Source organism: Palaemon carinicauda, chromosome 19 (assembly GCF_036898095.1).
Source record: "Palaemon carinicauda isolate YSFRI2023 chromosome 19, ASM3689809v2, whole genome shotgun sequence".
Taxonomy (NCBI): domain Eukaryota; kingdom Metazoa; phylum Arthropoda; class Malacostraca; order Decapoda; family Palaemonidae; genus Palaemon; species Palaemon carinicauda.
In genome coordinates, this window is record NC_090743.1 from 16,696,787 (window position 1) to 16,704,286 (window position 7,500).

The window sequence follows — 7,500 nt, forward strand, 5'->3', positions numbered from 1 at the left end:
TTGTTGTTGTTGTTATTAAGATTATTATTGTTATTATTATTATTATTATTATCATTATTATTATTATTATTACGGTAGCATTATTTATTATTATTATTATTATTACTGTACAGTATACTGTACGCAGGGTATCTTGTACTTTGAATTGGTAACCTACGTAGCATATAAGACGGGTTGTGATTGGTTCAAGCGCTGATAGATGACGAATCAGAACCCAAGTTTTGTAATCTAGCCTGTGATTGGTGTTTTGACCGCTTCTCCAACCCGCAGCAACTTTCCGCGGTCACTTTGTCTTCCGTCGTATCGCTGTGTAGACGTTGTTAAGTTTGTGAACTTTAATCTGTGCTGTGCGTGACTGTTTTAAGTTGAACTTTTTGTTGAACTTTCTATTAAACCCTACTGTACAATGGCTCCCAAGCGTTCTGCTTCTACTAAGGCTGGTAGTGAGCCTAAACGCCACCGAAGGATGATGACGATTGCTGAGAAGGTGACGCTTCTCGACATGTTAAAAGACGGTAGAAGTTTTGCGTCCGCAGCCCGCCATTTTGGAATCAATGATTCCACCGTTCGCTATATCAAGAAGGACGAGACGAACATTAGAAAGACGGCTGCAATCACCTTTAGCAGATCAGCGAAGCGAGTCGTTACCACGCGTAATAAAACGATCGTACGCATGGAAGGTGCTTTAGCTGTGTGGATTGCCAACTGCCGGAAGAAGAACATAGCCTTGGATACGAACACCATCCGAACAAAGGCTTTGAGCTTGTATGAGAATTTTGCGGCAAAGGAACCTCAAGACGACGATGGCGACCATGCTGAAGAAGATGATGATGTAGATGAACCTCAACCAGGGACATCCACTGATTCCCAGCGTCAGAAACAACGTTTTTCCGCCAGCAAAGGATGGTTCGCGAAGTTTCAGAAACGCTTCGCCCTGAAAAGCGTTTCCCTGCATGGCGAGGCTGCTTCCGCTGACACTGCCGCTGCTGAAACTTACGTGAACCAGACGTTCAAGAATATTATCGCTGAAGGTGGATACAAGCTGGAACAAGTCTTTAATATGGATGAGACCGGCTTGTTTTGGAAGAGAATGCCGTCGCAAACTTTCCTGTTCAAAGAAGAAGCCAAAGCCTCTGGCTTTAAAGCATTCAAGGATCGCGTTACCCTCGTGATGTGTGGCAATACTGCTGGATTTTTGCTAAAGCCTGGGCTTATTTATAAGTCGAAAAATCCTCGCGCTTTGAAAAATAAAAACAAGAATCTCCTTCCCGTGTACTGGATGCATAATCCAAAAGCATGGATTACGAAGATGCTGACCTCCAACTGGTTCCACCAGTGTTTCATCCCGCAAGTCAGCAAATATCTCGTAGAGAAGGGCTTGCCATTCAAGATCCTTCTCCTTATGGATAACGCTGGTGGACACGAAACTGATCTGTCGCATGAGGACATTCAGGTTGAGTTCCTGCCACCCAACACCAATTCATTAATTCAACCGATGGACCAGGGGGTTATCAGGGCGTTCAAGGCCCTCTACACGAAGAATACCTTGGCTGACCTCGTTGCGTGTGTGGATGCTGCCCAAGATGATGAGGATGAAGATTTTAACTTGAAGGCGTACTGGCAGCAGTACACCATAGCCACGTGCCTGAAGAATATTCAGAAGGCAATGTAAGAGATGAAACCTGCAACCGTGAATGCGAGCTGGAAGAAGTTGTGGCCCCAGATTGTTTACGACGACGAGGGATTTACACCTGCTGAGATTCAACACTCTGCAATACGGAAATCTGTGCAGTTGGCTGCCATAATTGGAGGTGACTGGTTTGGCGACATGACGACTGAAGACGTCGACGAGTTGTTGGACTGCTATTCCCAGCCGCTAACTGACGCAGACCTAGAAGACCTGACGAAATCGGCAAGTGAAGAAGAGAGTGAAACGCAGGAAGAGACCCAAGAAAATGTCGAAGAAACGGGCTTAACATTAGAACGGCTTGCCAAGGCCTGCTACCATGCGAAGGAGTTGAAAGAAATGTTGCAAGAGTGGGACGAGGATATGGTTCGGTCTATGCAATTCTCCAACAAGGTCGATGACATCATGACTCCCTACAGGATGCTCTTAGAGCGAAAAAAGAAGCAGCGGCAGCAACTTCCGATCACAATGTTCTTCCAGCCTCGCAAAAAAGAGCCAGTTCCTCCTGCTACTACGCCTTCGGAAGAAATTGAAGAAGTGTCTCAGGAAGAAGTTGAAGAGGTGTCCCAGGAAAAGACACCTCCGTCTGAAGAGACGTAAAATACTACTATCATTGGCTGCACAGTAGAAGACATCATCAGCTTCATCATCATCATTTCTACTGTGCAGCAAATTCATCGCCATCATCATTCAAGTTTTTCTTCAACTTCTTTCGTGGTGAGTACAGTAACAATCTTTATTTTTTACTTTAATATTCTAACATTTTAATATTTGTGCCTGTTTTAGTTTAGTACTGTATGTATTAAGTTAAAGGGAAGGTTTTAAAAGTCTGAAGAGTATACATGTTGTAACCTATCATATTTTTTTTGTTTAGAATTTACATTTATGTACGTAAAACAATCTCTCTCTCTCTCTCTCTCTCTCTCTCTCTCTCTCTCTCTCTCTCTCTCTCTCTCTCTCGTAAATTGTTTTCCTGCTTTGCTACGTACAGTATGTACTGTATGATTTTATATAGATACGGTAAATAATATTTGTAATAACATATTTTCTTAAAGCTTTTACGGTAAATATCATTATTTATCACTTTCATCGTGCGCGTTAAATGCCTTCTTTGTTCTGAGCGTGGTTGTTTACTGAGCGTACTTTATGACGCCGTCGTTTCAGGCGGCGTCATAAAGAAAAACATTTCATTTGGAAGTCCTAAGAAAAATTAAGTAAAACATTGGTAATAACAAAATCAACATACCGTACTGAATAATCAATATAATCGATGCAAAAATATACATGTTAAATAAATAGGTAAATATGGTGTCACTACTTTGCGGATTTTCACTATCGCAGCCGGGTCTGGAACCTATCTACCGCGATAAACGAGGGTTCACTGTATATATATATATATATATATATATATATATATATATATATATATATATATATGTATATATATATATATATATATATATATATATATATATATATATATATATATATATATATATATATATATATATATATATGTATTGTTTAGTACCAAATTGGCTATTTTCCTTTTTTAACTTTTAGTGTTTTATCACATTGATATCTGGAAATATCTTAAAATGATTTATTTTTATTTTTATTTTTATTTATCTTTGATCGTGGTTCTATCACATTTCATCTCTAGGGGTATAGTGACGACAGTGCACTCCATGCAGTGCACTGTAGGCGTTTCTTAAACATCCTTGCAGCTTTCCTTTGGCTCCTATGTGCACTCGCTTTTTAACCATCTTCTGTTCTCCCTTTTCCTTTCTTCTATGTTGCTGACCAATCTCTAAATTTCTACTTCAAATGCAGCTTTGTGCTTTCCCAAACCTTCTTTTGGCACTGAATGGCCTCCTGGTTCACAGTCCCTGCGACCTAACTCCCCCATATGATAAAGAGCAAGTGGTTGGATATATTTATATATATATATATATATATATATATATATATATATATATATATATATATATATATAGAGAGAGAGAGAGAGAGAGAGAGAGAGAGAGAGAGAGAGAGAGAGAGAGAGAGAGAGAGAGAGAGATCCTACAACAAAAGCGTAAAATAGCGTACGTAAAGCTATTATTATTATTGTTATTATTATTATTATTGTTGTTGTTGTTATTAAGATTATTATTGTTATTATTATTATTATTATTATTATCATTATTATTATTATTATTACGGTAGCATTATTTATTATTATTATTATTATTACTGTACAGTATACTGTACGCAGGGTATCTTGTACTTTGAATTGGTAACCTACGTAGCATATAAGACGGGTTGTGATTGGTTCAAGCGCTGATAGATGACGAATCAGAACCCAAGTTTTGTAATCTAGCCTGTGATTGGTGTTTTGACCGCTTCTCCAACCCGCAGCAACTTTCCGGCGGTCACTTTGTCTTCCGTCGTATCGCTGTGTAGACGTTGTTAAGTTTGTGAACTTTAATCTGTGCTGTGCGTGACTGTTTTAAGTTGAACTTTTTGTTGAACTTTCTATTAAACCCTACTGTACAATGGCTCCCAAGCGTTCTGCTTCTACTAAGGCTGGTAGTGAGCCTAAACGCCACCGAAGGATGATGACGATTGCTGAGAAGGTGACGCTTCTCGACATGTTAAAAGACGGTAGAAGTTTTGCGTCCGCAGCCCGCCATTTTGGAATCAATGATTCCACCGTTCGCTATATCAAGAAGGACGAGGCGAACATTAGAAAGACGGCTGCAATCACCTTTAGCAGATCAGCGAAGCGAGTCGTTACCACGCGTAATAAAACGATCGTACGCATGGAAGGTGCTTTAGCTGTGTGGATTGCCAACTGCCGGAAGAAGAACATAGCCTTGGATACGAACACCATCCGAACAAAGGCTTTGAGCTTGTATGAGAATTTTGCGGCAAAGGAACCTCAAGACGACGATGGCGACCATGCTGAAGAAGATGATGATGTAGATGAACCTCAACCAGGGACATCCACTGATTCCCAGCGTCAGAAACAACGTTTTTCCGCCAGCAAAGGATGGTTCGCGAAGTTTCAGAAACGCTTCGCCCTGAAAAGCGTTTCCCTGCATGGCGAGGCTGCTTCCGCTGACACTGCCGCTGCTGAAACTTACGTGAACCAGACGTTCAAGAATATTATCGCTGAAGGTGGATACAAGCTGGAACAAGTCTTTAATATGGATGAGACCGGCTTGTTTTGGAAGAGAATGCCGTCGCAAACTTTCCTGTTCAAAGAAGAAGCCAAAGCCTCTGGCTTTAAAGCATTCAAGGATCGCGTTACCCTCGTGATGTGTGGCAATACTGCTGGATTTTTGCTAAAGCCTGGGCTTATTTATAAGTCGAAAAATCCTCGCGCTTTGAAAAATAAAAACAAGAATCTCCTTCCCGTGTACTGGATGCATAATCCAAAAGCATGGATTACGAAGATACTGACCTCCAACTGGTTCCACCAGTGTTTCATCCCGCAAGTCAGCAAATATCTCGTAGAGAAGGGCTTGCCATTCAAGATCCTTCTCCTTATGGATAACGCTGGTGGACACGAAACTGATCTGTCGCATGAGGACATTCAGGTTGAGTTCCTGCCACCCAACACCAATTCATTAATTCAACCGATGGACCAGGGGGTTATCAGGGCGTTCAAGGCCCTCTACACGAAGAATACCTTGGCTGACCTCGTTGCGTGTGTGGATGCTGCCCAAGATGATGAGGATGAAGATTTTAACTTGAAGGCGTACTGGCAGCAGTACACCATAGCCACGTGCCTGAAGAATATTCAGAAGGCAATGTAAGAGATGAAACCTGCAACCGTGAATGCGAGCTGGAAGAAGTTGTGGCCCCAGATTGTTTACGACGACGAGGGATTTACACCTGCTGAGATTCAACACTCTGCAATACGGAAATCTGTGCAGTTGGCTGCCATAATTGGAGGTGACTGGTTTGGCGACATGACGACTGAAGACGTCGACGAGTTGTTGGACTGCTATTCCCAGCCGCTAACTGACGCAGACCTAGAAGACCTGACGAAATCGGCAAGTGAAGAAGAGAGTGAAACGCAGGAAGAGACCCAAGAAAATGTCGAAGAAACGGGCTTAACATTAGAACGGCTTGCCAAGGCCTGCTACCATGCGAAGGAGTTGAAAGAAATGTTGCAAGAGTGGGACGAGGATATGGTTCGGTCTATGCAATTCTCCAACAAGGTCGATGACATCATGACTCCCTACAGGATGCTCTTAGAGCGAAAAAAGAAGCAGCGGCAGCAACTTCCGATCACAATGTTCTTCCAGCCTCGCAAAAAAGAGCCAGTTCCTCCTGCTACTACGCCTTCGGAAGAAATTGAAGAAGTGTCTCAGGAAGAAGTTGAAGAGGTGTCCCAGGAAAAGACACCTCCGTCTGAAGAGACGTAAAATACTACTATCATTGGTTGCACAGTAGAAGACATCATCAGCTTCATCATCATCATTTCTACTGTGCAGCAAATTCATCGCCATCATCATTCAAGTTTTTCTTCAACTTCTTTCGTGGTGAGTACAGTAACAATCTTTATTTTTTACTTTAATATTCTAACATTTTAATATTTGTGCCTGTTTTAGTTTAGTACTGTATGTATTAAGTTAAAGGGAAGGTTTTAAAAGTCTGAAGAGTATACATGTTGTAACCTATCATATTTTTTTTGTTTAGAATTTACATTTACGTACGTAAAACAATCTCTCTCTCTCTCTCTCTCTCTCTCTCTCTCTCTCTCTCTCTCTCTCTCTCTCTCTCTCTCTCTCTCTCTCTCGTAAATTGTTTTCCTGCTTTGCTACGTACAGTATGTACTGTATGATTTTATATAGATACGGTAAATAATATTTGTAATAACATATTTTCTTAAAGCTTTTACGGTAAATATCATTATTTATCACTTTCATCGTGCGCGTTAAATGCCTTCTTTGTTCTGAGCGTGGTTGTTTACTGAGCGTACTTTATGACGCCGTCGTTTCAGGCGGCGTCATAAAGAAAAACATTTCATTTGGAAGTCCTAAGAAAAATTAAGTAAAACATTGGTAATAACAAAATCAACATACCGTACTGAATAATCAATATAATCGATGCAAAAATATACATGTTAAATAAATAGGTAAATATGGTGTCACTACTTTGCGGATTTTCACTATCGCAGCCGGGTCTGGAACCTATCTACCGCGATAAACGAGGGTTCACTGTATATATATATATATATATATATATATATATATATATATATATATATATATATATATGTATTGTTTAGTACCAAATTGGCTATTTTCCTTTTTTAACTTTTAGTGTTTTATCACATTGATATCTGGAAATATCTTAAAATGATTTATTTTTATTTTTATTTTTATTTATCTTTGATCGTGGTTCTATCACATTTCATCTCTAAGGGTATAGTGACGACAGTGCACTCCATGCAGTGCACTGTAGGCGTTTCTTAAACATCCTTGCAGCTTTCCTTTGGCTCCTATGTGCACTCGCTTTTTATCCATCTACTGTTCTCCCTCCTTTCCTTTCTTCTATGTTGCTGACCAATCTCTAAATTTCTACTTCAAATGCAGCTTTGTGCTTTCCCAAACCTTCTTTTGGCACTGAATGGCCTCCTGGTTCACAGTCCCTGCGACCTAACTCCCCCATATGATAAAGAGCAAGTGTTTGGATATATATATATATATATATAGAGAGAGAGAGAGAGAGAGAGAGAGAGAGAGAGAGAGAGAGAGAGAGAGAGAGAGAGAGAGAGAGAGAGAGAGAGAGACCCTGGGCAAGAGGGGGCTAGTACC

At 40.5% G+C, this 7,500-nt stretch overlaps 1 protein-coding gene across 2 annotated transcripts in view; it reads right to left on the minus strand.

The window, feature by feature from the left end:
- prom (prominin) overlaps positions 1 to 7,500 on the minus strand; it is a 65,260-nt gene that overhangs the window by 20,155 nt on the left and 37,605 nt on the right. The window lies entirely within an intron of this gene.